Raw genomic sequence first — 18807 nt, 5'->3', positions numbered from 1 at the left:
CAAGTATAGAAGAATGAAAGGCCATCTGAAATCATATCAATCATAAGCAAACTGCAACTGGTTTACAAAGGAATTAGTTATGAATTATCCCTCAAGGAGCCGTTAGACATCGGCGATTGGAGATTAGTAATAGTAGCATAATTTCAAAAGGCTAAATGGAGTACTCAATTATAAATGATAATAATTATACTTGCTCATATTATAGCGCATAATATTTCTTTATCAAAAGTCTCTTAGTGCTCAACAATAAATGAAATATAATCACCGTGGCATTAGCCAAGCTATATGTGACGCGTTCTAAGCGTTTCAAGGAATAAATTACTGTCAGGTTCCCACCTGGGTTGAGTGCAGCACAATGTGGATCAATTTCTTGTTGAAGGAAATTACGCAATAGCTGCTTGGGATTCGAACTCGCGACTCTCTGTTTCAAAGTCCGGAGACTAATCCACTGGGCCACAATGCTCAAATTAAGTATGAAATTTAGTGATGATTTAATAGTTTATGTCAAATTTAAAGTAAGGGGAACCCCCTAAAATAATCGTAAGATGATGGTAATGATGCAAACAACAATACTCAATGCAACATTAATCGACAACAGTCTCCTGCTGCCACTTCTACCATTTAGTGCTACTTCTACTACTACTACTACTACTACTTCTACTACTACTGTGACTACTACTACTACTACTACTACTACTACTACTACTACTACTACTACTACTACTACTACTACTACTACAACTACTTTTTTGGTCTTCTTTACCCAGGGTAGCATGTTCAGTGATTGAAACACTATTGTCAACCAGGGCCCTGCACAATACAATCAAAAGAACACCTTACATACAACACATATGAAGTCGGCATTATTAAATTGCAATACAATTAGAATAGGGAGAATGATTTGAGTAGATAAAAAAGGACCAGTATTGGAAATTATCAGGAAATCAAGGGGAAAAAATGAAGCTATGCATTTTAATTATAGGTTACTTACGTTTTTATAATTGTAAATTTATATTAATTGAGTGAAAGTGCAAGAGGAATACTAATTTAGTCCTGTAGTTTTACAGGTGTATCCAGACACAAGCACCCGCTTTCTGGGTTTTACGCCTTCTTCCATGTACATAATTTCCATACTGTTATTTTACATTCATTGTTTTTGTACAATATTCACATGTTATTATTGATTTGTATATACTTTACATGAAAAATGGATGAAATGTCAATCGGAAGAAAAATAAATGTTGAATTGAATTGAAATCGATACCACAACTTCTACTATAAACTGATGCTACTACTACAACTACTACAACTACTACTACTTCTACTACTACTACTACTACTACTACTACTACTACTACTACTACTACTACTTCCATTACTACTAAAGCAAATACTACTACAAATATACTACTACTACTACTACTACTATTACTACTTCTACTACTACTATACTACTACTACTACTACTACTACTACTACTACTACTACTACTTCTACTACTAAAGCAAATACCACTACAAATACACTACTACTACTACTACTATTACTACCCTCTACTACTACTATACTACTACTACTACTATACTCACACTTTTCGTCGAAGCCTCCTTGAACTTCAGAAAGTATCCGCGTTTGGACTGTTTTCCAGCAAACCAGAAAAAGAAGAACCTTACCGAATCGTGGGTTTATATACATCTAATCATGTCAGCATGGGTACCACACTACAGGGACTGTTTCACAAAGATATCAATGACTTTATGCATGACTTTACCAATGATATTATGGTGACTGGAGAATAAGATGGGTCAAAAGTTAGCTCAAATGTTTTCCCTGATATTTTGTCAAATAATTGACTCTTAGCAAAATGGTTCATAGGGGGTTCTATCCTTGTCCAGTGTTTGGATCTCTTAAAGGTTTACTGATAGATTCTGAATTACCTTGAACATCCACCTTGGAGTCCTTTAAGGTTCTGTATAGAAATCATTCTTCAGCACGTACAGAATCTTTTGCAGTAAAAAAAAATATCATCTTCAAAATACCTCGGAGTATAATAATTTTGGATAAGGGGTGTTTGTTATTTTGACGATTCTTTAGTATATATTTATTATTCCCAAAACATTCCCGTACCCGTGGAAATGTGGAGTTTTAGCAATCACTATGCAGACGCTTCCACTAACGCAGATAATATTTTGTAAAAAGCCCTTCTATGACAAGATAGCCTTTGTCGAATCAAAGCAGCTGCGTCGTCCAGGGCTCCGTAACACAAAGATTAGCGATCAATCTCTAAATAAACTGACCAATCAGTATCAATGTTACACGCGCATTTGGCGCAACATACCAATCAGAAGTGTTCTTTCATATTTGCAATTCATCGTAAACCTTTGTGTTACGGAGCCCTGGACTCTGTACAAACTAGATTTGCAATTTTTCGTCCGGTCCCAACCTTAGGACGATCTGGGCTCCGTAACACAAAGAATAGCGATCAATCGCTAAATGAACTGACGAATCAATATCAATGTTACACGCGCATTTGGTATAAAATACTGAGCAGGGACCAATCAGTGCGGTTCTTCATATTTGCAATCCATCGCAAACCTTTGTGTTACGGAGCCCAGCTGTCCAGTTCCACCAACTTTCGACAAAAACTCTCAGCCGTCCATCGTGATTCGACTCGCATTTTCAAAGGAATTGGTGCGTTGAAGAAAATGTCTGCGCAGTGACTGGGAAAACAATGTCGTCGTTGCTTTCCCGTACTGTCAGTGACGTAAGCCTACGTGATCAATCACGTGTCACGCCCGAGTGAACAATCAGACCGGATTACTCGTGTGTGTATTTGAGTTTTGTCAGACGTGTATCAATCAGATATGATTATTTACGTCTGGGACCGACCTTTAACGTCACCATCCGAAAGACGTGACCAGGGCTCGAACCTCTGCATCAATTTGTAACCTCCCCGCATAGCTTGGATTACAGGCGCACGCCACAACACCCAGACGCTCTACATTCTCAATGGGCAGCGAGAATGTAGAGCGCACGTCCAATCAGAAAGGAGCTTTCCGCGTGACTCGAAGTATGTATGGCGTAATACATTCAGACAAAATCGTCATTTTGACGCCATTTGAAAACAGGAGTGCAGTATCTTATCGGATGGACTACGGAGAATGTGAGGAGTGCGAATGGAATATTAACTGATCAATGAAAATGACGAAGGGACTGAACCTGAATCACGCCATTATATAAGAATCAGCTATAAAACAGGGACAATTTATAGAACTTTCTAAAATCATTTTGTCTCTACTTCTGTTAAAGGGCTGGTCCGGGCTGAAAATATTTATATCTTAAAACATAGAGTAGAATTCACATAGAGTAGATTTCACTGAGCAAAATGCCCAAAATCCCATTAAAATCGGATAACAAATAATAAAGTAATTGAAGTTTAAAGTTTAGCAATATTTTATGAAAACAGTCGTCATGAATACTCATTAGGCGGGATGATGATGTCACATCTCCACTTTCCGTTTTCTTATGTTATTACATAAAATCATATTTTTTTCAATATTTCATACTTGTGTGAATACTATGTCTCCCTTATAATGAAATAAGTAATGAAATAAGTTGCAGCAATAAATATCTAATGCACTTAATCAGTTGTCAATCCAATTTTTCTAGTTCTTGGAGGAAAACATTTGAATAAACCTAATTTCATATAATAAAATACAAAAGAACAAGTGGAAATGTGACATCATCAGCCCACCTAATGAATATTCATGACGACTTTTTTCACAAAATATTGCTAAACTTTAAAATTCAATAACTTTGTTATTTGTTATCAGATTTTGATGAAATTTTCGGCATTTTGCTCAGTGAATTCTACTCTATTTATTAAGCTATAAATACTTTCAGTCTGGACCATCCCTTTAATGTTGCGTGTCCATATTATCTAATTATGATATAGTTGAACTTGTTACATGATTATCCTTTCGACTTAGTGCATATATTTTGTGTTCCAGTCGAGACATGTTAGAAACTCCATAAGATACTGGGCCTGTTTGGCAGGAGCCGCGCAACCAAAAGAAGTGGGTGGGAGGCTTCAGTCCCCCCTTCAAAACATCTTGATTTGTTTCGTGCATTCGAAGGCTTATTACATGAGTTTGAACGCACCAATTTCCTTTTGACTGCACTGATCAGTTCTATCATTCAGTACTTTAATCTAACCAAAACTTTATGAATGGCAGAATACTGTAGAATTATACTTACCGAAGAGTGTTAGTAGTTCTTAGAAGATTTTCTTTGGACCATCGACGAGTTGATCTACTGCTGCCAAGTAAATGCTGCTGAGATGTTCGTAAATGTAAAATAAAGTTTATCCAAAGATGTTACACACATGGTTCAGGAACATCAGGACTCGAAACAAAATCATAAAATGCAATGCATGTACACGCGTGCATGAATCCAATTACAAAGTTGGATTGGAGCAAAGAAAATGAGAGCTTGCTGGATTCGACTGAGTGTACGTGTGCGTGTGTGTGTGTGTGTGTGTGTGTGTGTGTGTGTGGGGGGGGGGGGGGGGGTCCCGCCCTTTAGAGATGAAAGAGGACACCGCCTGTTTACTTTCGGAAAGCTCAAAAGATTTGGTACCTCATCCTTTTCGCCAAGTCCAGGTGTAGTTAGACGTACATCTCGCGTGAATCTAGATACTTAGTCAATCAGGCAAGGATCATATCAGAGCAGACGACATATTCGGAGAAAATGGAGTTTTGTTTTACGCGGGAATCGGGGTTGGAACACGTGCCGAAGTGCTTAGGCGAACCAGTTATCGAATCCAGCTCTGTTTACGTTGTGAGCCACCGATATGTTATGGGATATTCTTGAGCAATCCCAGCTATTCAGCAATGCGCGGCATGCCAACAGAACCTCTTGAACTCGTGCCGCGGTCAGATAGCGGCTTCTGACAGCCCAGCTATACCGAAAGCTTCCCGGAGATTCACTGATTAAAATTGCCAGTTAACGCAGAAGGGTGCCCTCCCTCAAAACAGGGAAAATGGATTGAAAGGATGGAAAACGTCTCGTATTAATGGACAAAGAGAGGAGATTAAAGAAGATTGGTGACATTTCGAAGAGAGATAGTCATGGATAGAGGCACAAGGTTATGGGCAGACAGATTTGTACAGAGTAAAAGAGGAAGAAATCGGTCTAAAGAGCGAGGAATCAAATATTTGATGTCCCCGAGTATAAATTACATCTTATTTCAATCAGCGAATGCCCTCGTTGGCTCGAAGTTGAAAGAGTTGCGCAGCAAAGGGCTAGTCTGCGGGCAAAGACCCTGACTAAAACATTCATCAACAAGTGGTCTTCACACAAGACTATAGCACATATAAAACTTGCTGTTACAAGCCATAGGCTGCGCAATCAAACTCTTTTAACTGCAGGATTTGCACAGTAGACTAGCAAAGGGCGTGTCATGCAAATTAAGATAAAGGGAGAGAGAGAGAGAGAGAGGGACGGGAGGGGGGGGGGGTTCCGTAAAATTCAAACATAATATATTTCCACTCCTAATAGTTCAATGATCCAATGTTGTGGTTCATAAAGCTGTTCACTGCCAAATCCACGCCAACGAAAAAATTATTTGAATAAATTAAAGCTCTTATAGGAAGGTGTTTATAAAACCGATAAAAAGGATCCGTTTGTTCTTGACTATAAGGTAGGCCTACGGCATGTACGGCGAAGACCTCGCACGAGAATCACAATATTGATATAAACACGATTGTCAATATCTATTGATTTATCAATACCTGTCCATCATTATTTTTAGGTAATTCCTGGCCTCGTCCGGTTTCGTTCTGACCTTAACTCGAGCTAGATCGAGGACCTACGCCGTGCCACTATCGGCTAAAGCCTGTGTTACAGCGAAACCGAATCAGCTGCGAATCCATCCATTTAATATGTCTTATTTATTGAAGAAACCCTTAAATAACAAGCTTTGCTTTTCAGAAGGGTTTCTATTTCATTTCGTAACGTTATATTATTTTTGACTTTACTCTGTAACTTTGTTGAAATTTTGGAATGAAATAAATTCGTTTTCAATCAATCAATCCGAATTCGGAAAGATTCGTGAGTATTCTGTTCTCCCTCCCCGAATGCGAAAGAATTCTGGAAGGATTCGGGAATATTCGTGGAGAGCTTTGGCTCGATTTGAAATGTTAAGATTCGGGATGTATTCGGATTGAATGCGGTTTGATTCTAAGGGGCATCCGGACTATTCTCGGCAGTCATTTCTAGGCGATACTGCTCTAACTTGGGACCTATTCCAGACCTATTCACCTCTGATTCGGGGAGCTCCCCGAATAAAAAACGGGCAAGTTCCGAAACCACCGAATCCATCGAATCAGGCCATATTCGGGCAGGATCGGTCCGAATGTATTCGGAAGAATTCGGCATTGGTGTAACCCTAGCTTAAAGGGATGGTCCGGGCTGAAAATATTTATTTCTTAATAAATAGAGTAGAATTCACTGAGCAAAATGCCGAAAAAATCATTAAAATCGGATAACAAATAATAAAGTTATTGAAGTTTAAAGTTTAGCAATATTTTGTGAAAACAGACGTCATGAATATTCATTAGGTGGGCTGATGATGTCACATCCCCACTTTCCGTTTTCTTACGTTATTACATAAAATCGTATTTTTTTCATTATTTCATACTTGTGCGAATAATATGTTTCCCTTATAATGAAATAAGTTGCAGCTATAAATATCTTATGCACTAATTCAGTTGTCAATCCAATTTTTCTAGTTCTTGGAGGAAAAAAATTGAATAAAACCTAATATCATATTATAATAAAATACAAAAGAACAAGTGGGGATGTGACATCATCAGCCCACCTAATGAAAATTCATGACGACTGTTTTCACAAAATATTGTTAAACTTAAAAATTTAATAACTTTGTTATTTGTTATCCGATTTTGAGGAAATTTTGGCATTTTGCTCAGAGAATTCTACTCTATTTATTAAGCTATAAATCCTTTCAGCCCGGACTATCCCTTTAACTCACACCATGGACCTATTAAAAAAATAGGTCATGCTTACATCAAGCGCCCCGACTCTTGTTCGACAGTCAATACCGATACAAACATTGTCATTGCGTAAAAGCGCAGTTCATTATCGATTCTGAGATTATATTCAGAGTGTGACTGAGGTCCGATACGGGCGTGGGCGAGTGAATGGGAAACATAAGGGTAGCAGCAGCGGGATTGGCCGCCAGACCCCGCTAATGGTCGGTATAGGGGGCTGGCAATCACTGGCACGAGACGAAGCAAGTCGGGCAGACATGGTGGATGCCTAGTGCAAAACAGCGCGGCGACTTCTAAAGGAGGTTGCGGTTATAGGAAACATTCAACTTGACATTGTTTCCTTGAGGTGTCTTCTTCTAATTAGGGAAATTTTGCAATCACTACGCAGATGCTTTGTGTATCGCAGAGAATCTTTTGTCAAAAGACCTTCAATGACAAAATACAGCTGTTGACGAAAATCAGTGAGTCAAAACAGCAGTGTCGTCATGCTTTTTGGACTCTGTACAAATGACCTATTTGCATTTTTTCCCCTGTGTCCGAATCTTCGGACGATCTGCTGTCACGATCCACCAACTTGAGTCGACAAAAACCTCCAAGCTGTACGATTTGACTTGCATTTGTAAGGAATTGGTGCGTTTTAAAAAGCGTCTGCGTAGCGGGCTACGTAGTGATTGCGAAAACTTAAATACGCCATTACTCCTCATTGCGTCGATCGACCTTCTCACCCCCCCCCCTCCCCTCCCGCCGCCTCCCGACTTACGAATTTGATTTACCTTGGAGTCTTATTTTCTTTCCTTACCCCAGATAACCCTTGTTGACGTCCTTTGAATAAAACTTTTTGGGGGGACAAAAAAGGAATGAAATTGAAAACTTGCACGACAGCATCTTGCAACGACTCGAGCGATTCGTATGCGCTCAGGTTCGGTTCGAAATAGGGTAAATGAAGAACTGCCCCATGATACGCCCGGCCGCTTCACTCTCTTGTAAGATATACTATATATTTTACCCATTTTAGCGAACGAACTTGGTCATATTTTCTCTTTGATTGATCACTCCCGATTATTTGAAGTTTTTTTCATCATTATTTACTCTGCTTAATTACCCCAATCCCAGTGATCAATTTATTCTAAATACACACAAATAATAAAAGTTTTCTTCGAACTCGAATGAACAGCATTTATAGTTAACATTGTAAACAAATAAAATAACAAAAGGAGTGACGTGAGTGATGTCCAAAGTCTGTGTTGCTATTATAACACAAACCGATCTTTTTTTTTGAAATTGTCTTGCCCTTTGGCAGTGTTAGTGTTTAATTTCTCTGAAACTATTAAAATCACTCTCAATTTTCCCATTGGTGTCCAAACCAGGGGCCAATTTAACGGCGAGTGTTTTATTTCAACGCGCTGTGGCTGATCATGGAATTGATCTAAAATTAAACAGACCCATTCTCAGAAAAAAAAAATTATTTTGGATGCATAGTTTTCACAAAATAAATGCAACTGCAAGCACGGTTCATTGCGATGGTGAGGAAAGACATTCACGAAAATTTTGAAAAGTTTGTTGTGAGAGCCGTAGTCGTTTTGTAATGACAGCTAAAATATGGTCAAGAACAGAAGTCGACTAAGCATTTTCCCAATCTCAAAAGAACACGAGGCAATATTAAGTTTTCAAGAAATTGGATCTCCAATTTTTTTTTTTTTTTTTTTTTTAATAATTCATTTCATTTTTGTTATTGTGGGAGACATCAACTTTTAATCTTTAAAGAGAACGGGCGAAAAAAAAAACCCCCAAACAAACAAATATAAATCAAGCGATTCATTAAGCGATAAACCTATTAAACCTTTAAAAAAAAAAGAAGATCAAGACAGGTAACCGACACAACACTATGACCCCTTCTTTATGGTGCCATGAAGGGACGTTGCAAACAGACCAAATCGCGAATAATGATGACGAAATTCACGACATCGTTAATTTCAAAAGAACATGAATTTCGTCGCTCGTCGCCAATTTCGTCGCGAATTATTCACGACGTCGCGAATTTATTTTGCTTGCTTGGGCGGTCCTCGTCCCTTATAAAAAAAAAACATGGTTTTACAACCGTAATCATGGTATAACCATGGTTAGGGGCGGTTTTACAATGGATCGATGGTAGTCCATGGTTTTAAATTCATAACCAAGGTAAATGTGTGGCGGAAGTGTGGTAATACCATTGTTAAAATACCATAGTAATAATAACATGATAAAAATGTCATTTTATGACGATTTTAAAACCATGGTTATAAAAACCATCATTATACCACAGTTTTAAGAAAGTTAAAAAACAATAGTTATAAAACCATGACAAAATCATCGTTCTACTTTGGTGAAAAAGCCATAGTAATTTAACCATGGTTGTAACCATGGTTTCACAGTAGTATAAAAACAATGGTTAGGAAACCTTGGTTTAACTCCCGTTCTACTAAGGTTGGAAATCAATGTTATAAAACCATAATTTAAACCATGGTTTTATGATAGCATAAAAACAGTATTTATAATACCATGGTTAAAATTCCGTTTTACCAAGGTTGAAAACGACGGTTATACACCATGATTTTAACCATGGTTTTAAGATAGTTTGAAAATGATGGTTATATAACCATGGTTTTAACCGTGGTTTAATGAGAGTGTAAAAACAGTGGTTACAAAACCATGGTTAAATTTCCGTTTTACCATGGTTGAAAACGATGGTTATACACCATGATTTTAACCATGGTTTTATAATAGTTTGAAAATTATGGTTATATAACCATGGTTTTAACCGTGGTTTTATGAAAGTGTAAAAACAGTATACAATACCATGGTTAAATTTCCGTTTTACCATGGTTGAAAACGACGGTTATACACCATGATTTTAACCATGGTTTTATGATAGTTTGAAAATGATGGTTATATAATTATGGTTTTAACCGTGGTTTAATGAAAGTGTAAAAACAGTGGTTACAAGACCATGGTTAAACATTCGTCTTAGCAAGGTTGAAAACAACGGTTATAAACCAAGATTTTAACCATATGGTTTTAAGATAGTTTGAAAACGATGGTTATATAACCATGGTTTTAACCGTGGTTTAATGAAAGTGTAAAAACAGTGGTTATAAAACCATGGTTAAATTTCCGTTTTACCAAGGTTGAAAACGACGGTTATACACCATGATTTTAACCATGGTTTTATGATAGTTTGAAAATGATTGTTATATAGCCATGGTTTTAACCATGGTTTAATGAAAGTGTAAAAACAGTGGTTACAATACCATGGTTAAATTTCCGTTTTACCATGGTTGAAAACGATGGTTATACACCATGATTTTAACCATTGTTTTATGATAGTTTGAAAATGATTGTTATATAACCATGGTTTTATCCGTGGTTCAATGAAAGTGTAAAAACAGTGGTTACAATTAATACCATGGTTAAATTTCCGTTTTACCATGGTTGAAAACGATGGTTATACACCATGATTTTAACCATGGTTTTATAATAGTTTGAAAATTATGGTTATATAACCATGGTTTTAACCGTGGTTTTATGAAAGTGTAAAAACAGTGGTTACAATACCATGGTTAAATTTCCGTTTTACCATGGTTGAAAACGACGGTTATACACCATGATTTTAACCATGGTTTTATGATAGTTTGAAAATTATGGTTATATAACCATGGTTTTAACCGTGGTTTAATGAAAGTGTCAAAACAGTGGTTACAAAACCATGGTTAAACATTCGTCTTAGCAAGGTTGAAAACGACGGTTATAAACCATGATTTTAACCATGGTTTTAAGATAGTTTGAAAATGATGGTTATATAACCATGGTTTTAACCGTGGTTTAATGAAAGTGTAAAAACAGTGGTTACAAAACCATGGTTAAATTTGCGTTTTACCAAGGTTGAAAACGACGGTTATACACCATGATTTTAACCATGGTTTTATGATAGTTTGAAAATGATTGTTATATAACCATGGTTTTAACCGTGGTTTAATGAAAGTGTAAAAACATTGGTTACAAAACCATGATTAAATTCCCGTTTTACCAAGGTACTAACTTTGTTAGTCTGGGCCTATAAAGCTTGTCACGACTAACTCAGCTGTGGACTAACGAAGGTTTTTCATTACTCGTATTTCGTAAAAAGACAGGCTTGACTAACACCATTTGTGGTTTCTGACTAAATGAGGCATACGTGCACCTCATAATGTTGTACGACTAACTTTCGGCCATCCAAAGGCATGACTAAAATTATAAAGGCCTGCGACCTGAATTACTAACTAAGCAGGGCCGTTGTTGTTGATCTTGAAGGTAGTCGGGCCGGGGGTGGCCGCTGGTGGTTTTTTTTTTTTTTAATAGGACTATTATCTTTTTGTATAATTTCAAAATATGTCTGCCCAGTCACTAAACATTGTCTGTCTATACGTACATATATATCATTTGTCATTTTGAACCTGTCTACTTTATAATTGTGTTCAACACGAATTTCGCGCATTCCCCGCCTGCCCCCCCCCCCCCACCCCTCCCGCTCATTTTCGCGCCTTTTTTTATGCGCGTCGCGTCGATGTACTAGTACCAGTACCACCGAGTACCACATGTGTAACGCACAACCCGCACATGTATGCTATACACACCATAGACAAATGCACACACACACGTACGCCGTGCAGATACAATCAGCTTAATGCTTCGAAGGCCAAGGGCTAGCTAAGCTTCAAGTTCATGAAATTCAGGCAATTAACTGCATTCAACTAATTTTTTAACTGAAACTATAGGAGAACAGACAAATTATGGAACTGTCAGGAGATAGTTAACGGTAAGTAAGCTTATCTAATCAGTAATCTGTTGGGCATTCTCGTGAATTAGTCCACTCCTGGCACCTCCTTGGCCTTGCATGACTCGGAAATTGAACACGATCGGCGGATTGTGCGCGTACCGTACCAAGCCCTAGTAGTACCGTACTGTACTGCACTCTGCAGCAGGCAGTGCAGTGTCACTGTCAGTGCAGTGGATTATTTCAAGAGTTTGCCTAGGCTTAGTCTGTAATGTTGCTGCATTTATTTTGATTAGGAGTGTTGCATGGGTCTAGAAATGTATTCTGACTTCAACTTGAAGTTGAAGCCAGGCATTGGGGCTGGCTACATGTAGGGCCTAAAAGTTATGGCTATATATTATAGGCTTGAGCTTGCCTTGGACTTTGCCTTTGGACTAGATTTATTATTATGGTGGAACACGTCGTACTCGTAGCCTAGTCCTGGCCCTAGCCTAGGCCTAACTTAGGCTAGCGCTTGGCCTACCTGAAAAAAAAAACTTGTTGGCTGCCATCGAGTATGAAGAAAAATTTTGTACTAGATCTCCTACTGGCTTAATTAACGTTAGACTATCGACTAGGGTCTAGATCTAGATCTATACTTTAACTTTTTAAAGTTTACGTTAACGGTTAGAGTACGGTGTCGGTGGTCCTAATTAATGTTATACTTTTGAACGGCAACAGCATTCAGTCCACTGGTCTGTATTCTTTTTTTTTTGATGGGTCTAGTCTCTAGGCCTAGGCTACAGACTCTGCTACTGCGGGTTAATTAGTCCTCATTTAATTAGTAATACTTGATCAATGGATCAGCTAGCTGCAAAGTAGTATGTTTTAATAAATCCTTTATTTTTAAGCGGGAGTACAATTCATATGTCTGTATATGTTTTTCCATGTGAAAATCTGTTTTTTTTTTTGGTAAGTTCAGAGTGTGGTTGTGGGAACGTGGCTGGCTCCTTGTTTCGACGATTTCTACAGCATGCATACACATTACGATAGTAGATCTACACAGTTGTACACAACTGAAAGATATGCGCATTTCCCTAGCCATAGCGGCGATGATTGTTACCAAAAGAAAAGTAATGCCAATAGTTCTAGTGTTTACTTTCGAGTCTCCTTGGTATTTTCATATATAGGCCCTACAGGCTACAACTATTCATGAAAAATCCGAGGCCAAACCACGTAATGTGGAATTTCGTCACAAATGGGTTAAGTTATTAATTTAGGAAGTGTTGTTCCATATGTGTCACTAATAGTGGAATTGTCTGAAATTTGTATGAATTTTAAGTATGGTTGGTTATTATGAAATGAATTAAATTTCATGTGATGAAAAATGGAAATACCATCGCTGGACCGTTGTGTCGTAATAGTACTGTATCTTAATTTCAAATCAAAATTTTTAATAGACTACAATACAATTTTCTTTCCTGGTAGCGGGAAGTTAAAGGGATGGTCCAGGCTGAAAATATTTATATCTAAAAGTATATAAATGGAGTAAAATTCACAGAGTAAAATGCTGAAAATTTCATCAAACTTGGATATCAAATAACAAAGTTATTGATTTTCAAAGTTTATCAATATTTTTTGGAATATGCACATCATCATGAATATTCAATAGGTGGGCTGATGATGTCACATCTCAATTTTTTCTTATGTCATTACATGACATCGTAAATGTTTCATTTTTTCATACATGTGTAAATGATGTGTCTCCATTATGATGAAATAAGTTGAGGCAATAAATAACTAGTCCACTTAATCAGTTGTCAATCCAATTGTTTTAGTTCTTGGTAGCAATTTTTTTTATTAAACCAAATTTCACATAATAAAACACAAAAGAACAAGTGGGGATATGACATCACCAGCCAACCTAATGAATATTCATAAAGACATGCCTAGAACTGTTTCACCGGAATAATATCATTTGAAATTCAAAAACTTTATTTGTTATTCGATTTTGATTAAATTTTTAGCATTTTGCTCTGTAAATTTTCTTCTATTTATTGAGATATAAATATTTCCAGCCTGGACCATCCCTTCAATTTTACTAATATTCGAAGACAGGAAACTAATACTAGAAAAAAAGATAAATGAATGGAATATGTATCACCAAACCCAGACAAACATTGGAATATGTCTTGTTTGCCTCTTGCATCGAGGCAAAAACTGAATATTTGTGTCCATGTACATGCAATATCTTTTGATTACACACATTTATCCTGAAAGCTCTTTGCATACATTATTTATTCAAAATTCAGGTTTAGTAAGAAAATCAATTACTTTTCATTCCAGGTACAAATTTTTATTGATATATGGCCAAAATCAAAGAAGGGTGTTGGTAACCAACAAGTCAGAGGAGACCTCAAAACAGGAGCTGCTTAGGGTGGTGTGCACAACATTTGGAGTGAAAGAAGAAGATATTTTTCCTGTAGACATGGCAAGACAAATTCTACGATTTTGCAGACATGGAAGAGGACGAACTTGTGACAGGGCCATTGAGAGTAAAAATTACAAACTACCTGTGGTCCTCGGTGCACAGCAACTGGTGAATGGTGGAGAGTAAGTATCTGGTACCAAACAGAAACCCCAATTAACTCTCAATGTGCCATAGTCTTGCCCAAGTGCATGCCATTTAATTTCTTTGGCAATTGATTCATCCTTCTAGATAAATATATTACTTGATAATGGCCAAACTTAAAGGCATTTCTCTTTTTCACATGACATAGTTATATATGAGACTCAACCAGAAGGATTATTAAAGAGGATTAGAACTTGGCCAGTAAAAACGCTTTAAACGTGTATGGGGCACCTTAAGAGTTGATGAATTAAGTAAATGTGAGTAAATGCATAAAATATGAGAATATTTCTTGCATTATAACTTACTAATGTTTGAGTATCACTATTGATGCAGGAATCTTACAGTGGCTAAATTGTTGTGACATTTTGTAATGCATTTCTCTGTTAGATTTTACCTAAAGTTAATTTTTTAGTCTAATTCGCATGTATATGGTTCTGCTATGGTCTTTCACCAAATGTTAACTGGTACAGTGTGTTTGTGACAGATAGTCGCAAAGTGTGACCAAGTGGAGCTTTTCTGTTCTTGTCTTTGGCAACAAGACTGGCGTGTCGTTGCATAAAACTTGCTATTATAGTAAAATTTGCTTTAAATATCTATTAAGGACTCGGATGAAAAGTGATTTGACAGAAACTAAATGAATGAGGATTCTAAATCTATTTGTTTTTTCTTTTTTAAGTATAATTTTTTATTCTTTGTTTTTTCTTTTTTTAAGTATAATTTTTTATTCTTTCCAAATCTGACACTGTTGCAAGGCACATAGAGTGGATGAGCACTGAAAAAAAGGCAGCCAGACTTCAAGAGAGTTGAGTTCTGCATGCAGAAGACACTGGCAGACAGAAGGGCATGGATCATAAATTCTGTCCCTCGGCCAAGGATCACTGATGACCGACTGAAGTATCCTTGGCTCTTTGATGAGGATCAGGTAATCTATGCAGAGTTTTCTCACCAGATTTTGAAATATACTGAATATCCCGAGATTGATTGAATGCTGACGGACGTTGATAGAGTTGCTTACTCAATGTTTCCCTATTACAGTGATTTACAGAATGTATTGGAAACTTCTAACTCCACATGGATTATCCAAACTTGCTCATAAACTTAATTTATTCAAGACTGCGTAAGGTGTGAACTTCATATGTGGTCCTTGTATGTAAAATTCAGGTTATTTTCTTGTCAAAGCAATATCACCTAAACAGCTTGAGGTATGGATGTAAAAACTTGGTGTTTAACATGTACCATCATTAGGAAGACGATTTGAATGGATTTTGGAATATGTAGGTCAAAGGTCAATTTGTGAAATTTATTTGTTTAAACACATTGTCACCTTAACAATTTGAAATATAAATGTGAAACTTGGTGCTAACATGTACCACTATAGGAGATGATCTGGATATATTTTGGAATATGTAGCTCGAAAGTAAATTTGTGAAATTCAGGTAATATCATTGTTAATGCAATGTCACCTTAACAGTATGAAATATGGATGTAAAACCTGCTAGCATGTATCACTGGGAAGAGGATGCATTGAGTAGTGTATGTTTCATTGACTGTTTTTGAAAATTTGACTCAATGTCTCTAATCTTCAAATTAAAGGTCTAGTCCACCCCAGGAAAATGCTGATTTGAATAAATAGAGAAAAATCTAACTAGCATGAAATTTTAAAGTTTCGCTTATTTTCAACAAAACAGTGATATGCACAACTAGGTGAGCCAATGATGTCACTCACTATTTCTTTTGTTTTTTATTGTTTGAATTATACAATATTTCAATTTTTACGAATTTGATGATTAGGACCTCCTTGCCTGAAGCACAAAATGTTAAAATAATTGAATTCCACGTGTTCAGGGACGAATGAAACTTCATTTCACATGACAATGACGAGAAAATCAAAATATTTCATACTTCATATAATAAAATACAAAAGAAATAGTGGGTGAGTGATGTCATCAGTTCCCTCATTTGCATACCGACTGAGGTGTGCATATAAGCGTTTTGTGAAATGAAGCAAAACTTTAAAATGTCATAACTTTCTTATTTTACATCCGATTTTGATGAAATTTTCAGTGTTATGCTTGTTGAATTTTTCTCTTTTTATTCAAATCAAGGTTTTTTGGGGTTTTTTTTTGGGGGGGGTGGACTTGTCCTTTAATCTTGCCATATCTGTGCTACCTCTGTGTGTGAAAAGTACATTAATTTATTTAGTTTATTCAGGGATTTTTTTTTGTATATACATATAGTCTTTCTACCTTGTCTTCTCAGTCAAACCAAATCTTATAAGATCAACAGCAAAAAAAAAACAGTTTTCAGGAGTATATGACATCATTCTGCATTCCATACTTAATTAAGCTTGACATATCTGTGCTAACTCTTAATTTATTTAGAATATTTATGATTTTTTATGCCTCCGCCAATGAAGTGGCCGGAGGCATTACGTTTTCGGGTCGTCCGTACGTCCGTCCCGTTTTGTTTTGTCGAAATCTCAAGAACCGTGGAGTGGTTTTACATCAAACTTGGTATGAGGGTATATCCTGGGGGGATAATACTTTGTTTTGATTTTATGGTCACGGGTGAAAGGTCACAGAGGTCGTTATATACCTTAAAATGTCCTGTTCTTGTGATAACTTAACCATTGGAGCTAATAACTTCAAACTTGGTACATTCTTTATATACATAATAGAGGGAGAATGATCTGATTGGATTTTGGGGTCACATGGTCAAAGGTCACAGAGGTCAGTATGCCTTAATATATCTTGTTCTTGTGTAACTAAAGGAATGTTAGAGGAAGTAACTCCAAACTTGGTACATATATGCTTGATATAGGGGGGGGGTAATTTGGGGGGGTTGCAGGGCCAAGTTCAAAGGTCATAAAGGTCATATACTTACAACTTTTTTATCCATTTAGTAATTTTCTTGTGTTTTATGAATACTAAAAATTATTTTCATATATCAAGTTTGATTGTAGGTCAGTGTATGCATGAAATTGTTCTTGTGATAAACCAAAGACTTCGATAGATCAATTTCAAATATGGACAATGCAACCATTATGACATTGACTTGAGAAGTTCAAAGGTCTAAGAGTTCATGTCTCTTGTCACAATTGCTTGTAGATTCAATATTAATGGTTCTTGGATGCATATATGAGAGTGATCAATATGATAATAGAAAATATCAATCAAGGTTTTCCGTTGGGTAGATTTAATTTTATTGAATAATTTTTGCCTTATCCAAATATAAGTGAACACCAAATGTTCAGGCCAGCTATGGTAGGAATCGAACTCACGATCTCCTGGTTACTAGACAGGCGTCATACAACTAGACCACCAGGAATTAAGCCCGATGGCTATTGTCTGCTATTATGTGATATATCAACACAGTACTGTACCTGCTGCTATTATGTGAATCAAACCAGCTACAAGCCATCGGGCTTCTCGGTGGTCAAGTGGTATGACGCCTGTCTGATAACCAGAAGGTCGTGGGTTCGATTCCTACCCGAGCCGGCCTGTAAAATTTTTTCTTAGCAGCTCAAACATGCACTGAACATTCAGTGTTTATTTATGTTGGGATAAGGCATAAATTATTTAATATAAAAAGAATAGAACAAATTTGAAGATTTATGGGAAATTACCTGTGCAACATATTTCTGATCTAGTGGCAATGGCGGAGGCATAAATTTCGACTGTGTGCAGTCGAGAATCCATCTAGTTATTTTCTTTTGTTTTTTGTATAAAGTCTTTCTAACATGTCTTCTTGGCCAAATCAGTTATATGAAATCAGCAGTAATAAAACAGTTTTCAGGAGTACATGTATACATTCCTTACTTAGTTTAGCTTGCCATATCTGTGCTAACTGTTTGTGTGAAAAGTACAAAATTTATAAAGAATGTATTAAAATTTATGTGGGTTCTTTTATAGATATGTATTCAAACCTGCCATGTATAAAGACTTGCCTCTTTTGTCAGCTAACTTGGGTAATGTTTCCAGAGCTGTACATGTAGTACTGTATTAGATGTGTTTGACTTTATTTTTATTAAAAGTTTTCATTGCGTTGTTCTTAACACTGATTTGCATTTTGTCCCTTTTTAGGTCATTGTGTGATCACTCACTGATTGATACAATAAGTGGCGATGTGTAGTGTGGAATATGACCTCTGTCATATTATCTGTCTGACTGACCTACAATTTTAAATGTAATTTCTTATTATACCATCACCAATGTGGCTCTTTGATGATGTAGCCGAATGTGTACATTGTAACTGTATTTTAATTGACTCTTTTCTTTCGCTGATACACTAGAAACTCAATATACAGAGATTCCCAATATAACAGTCAAATTTGCTGG

At 36.6% G+C, this 18807-nt stretch overlaps 1 long non-coding RNA gene across 1 annotated transcript; it reads left to right on the top strand.

Annotated features, from left to right (window-relative positions):
- Nucleotides 1-11741: 11741 nt before the first annotated feature.
- On the top strand, nucleotides 11742-16587 carry LOC129259951 (uncharacterized). The gene is made up of 3 exons (XR_010293425.1): nucleotides 11742-11901; nucleotides 14185-14451; nucleotides 15223-16587. It is a non-coding gene; the product is annotated as an uncharacterized LOC129259951 (long non-coding RNA).
- Nucleotides 16588-18807: the final 2220 nt, after the last annotated feature.

This window comes from Lytechinus pictus, chromosome 4 (assembly GCF_037042905.1).
Source record: "Lytechinus pictus isolate F3 Inbred chromosome 4, Lp3.0, whole genome shotgun sequence".
Lineage (NCBI taxonomy): Eukaryota > Metazoa > Echinodermata > Echinoidea > Temnopleuroida > Toxopneustidae > Lytechinus > Lytechinus pictus.
The sequence above is the reverse complement of the archived record's forward strand: the minus strand, read 5'-3'. Positions and strand labels throughout refer to the sequence as shown.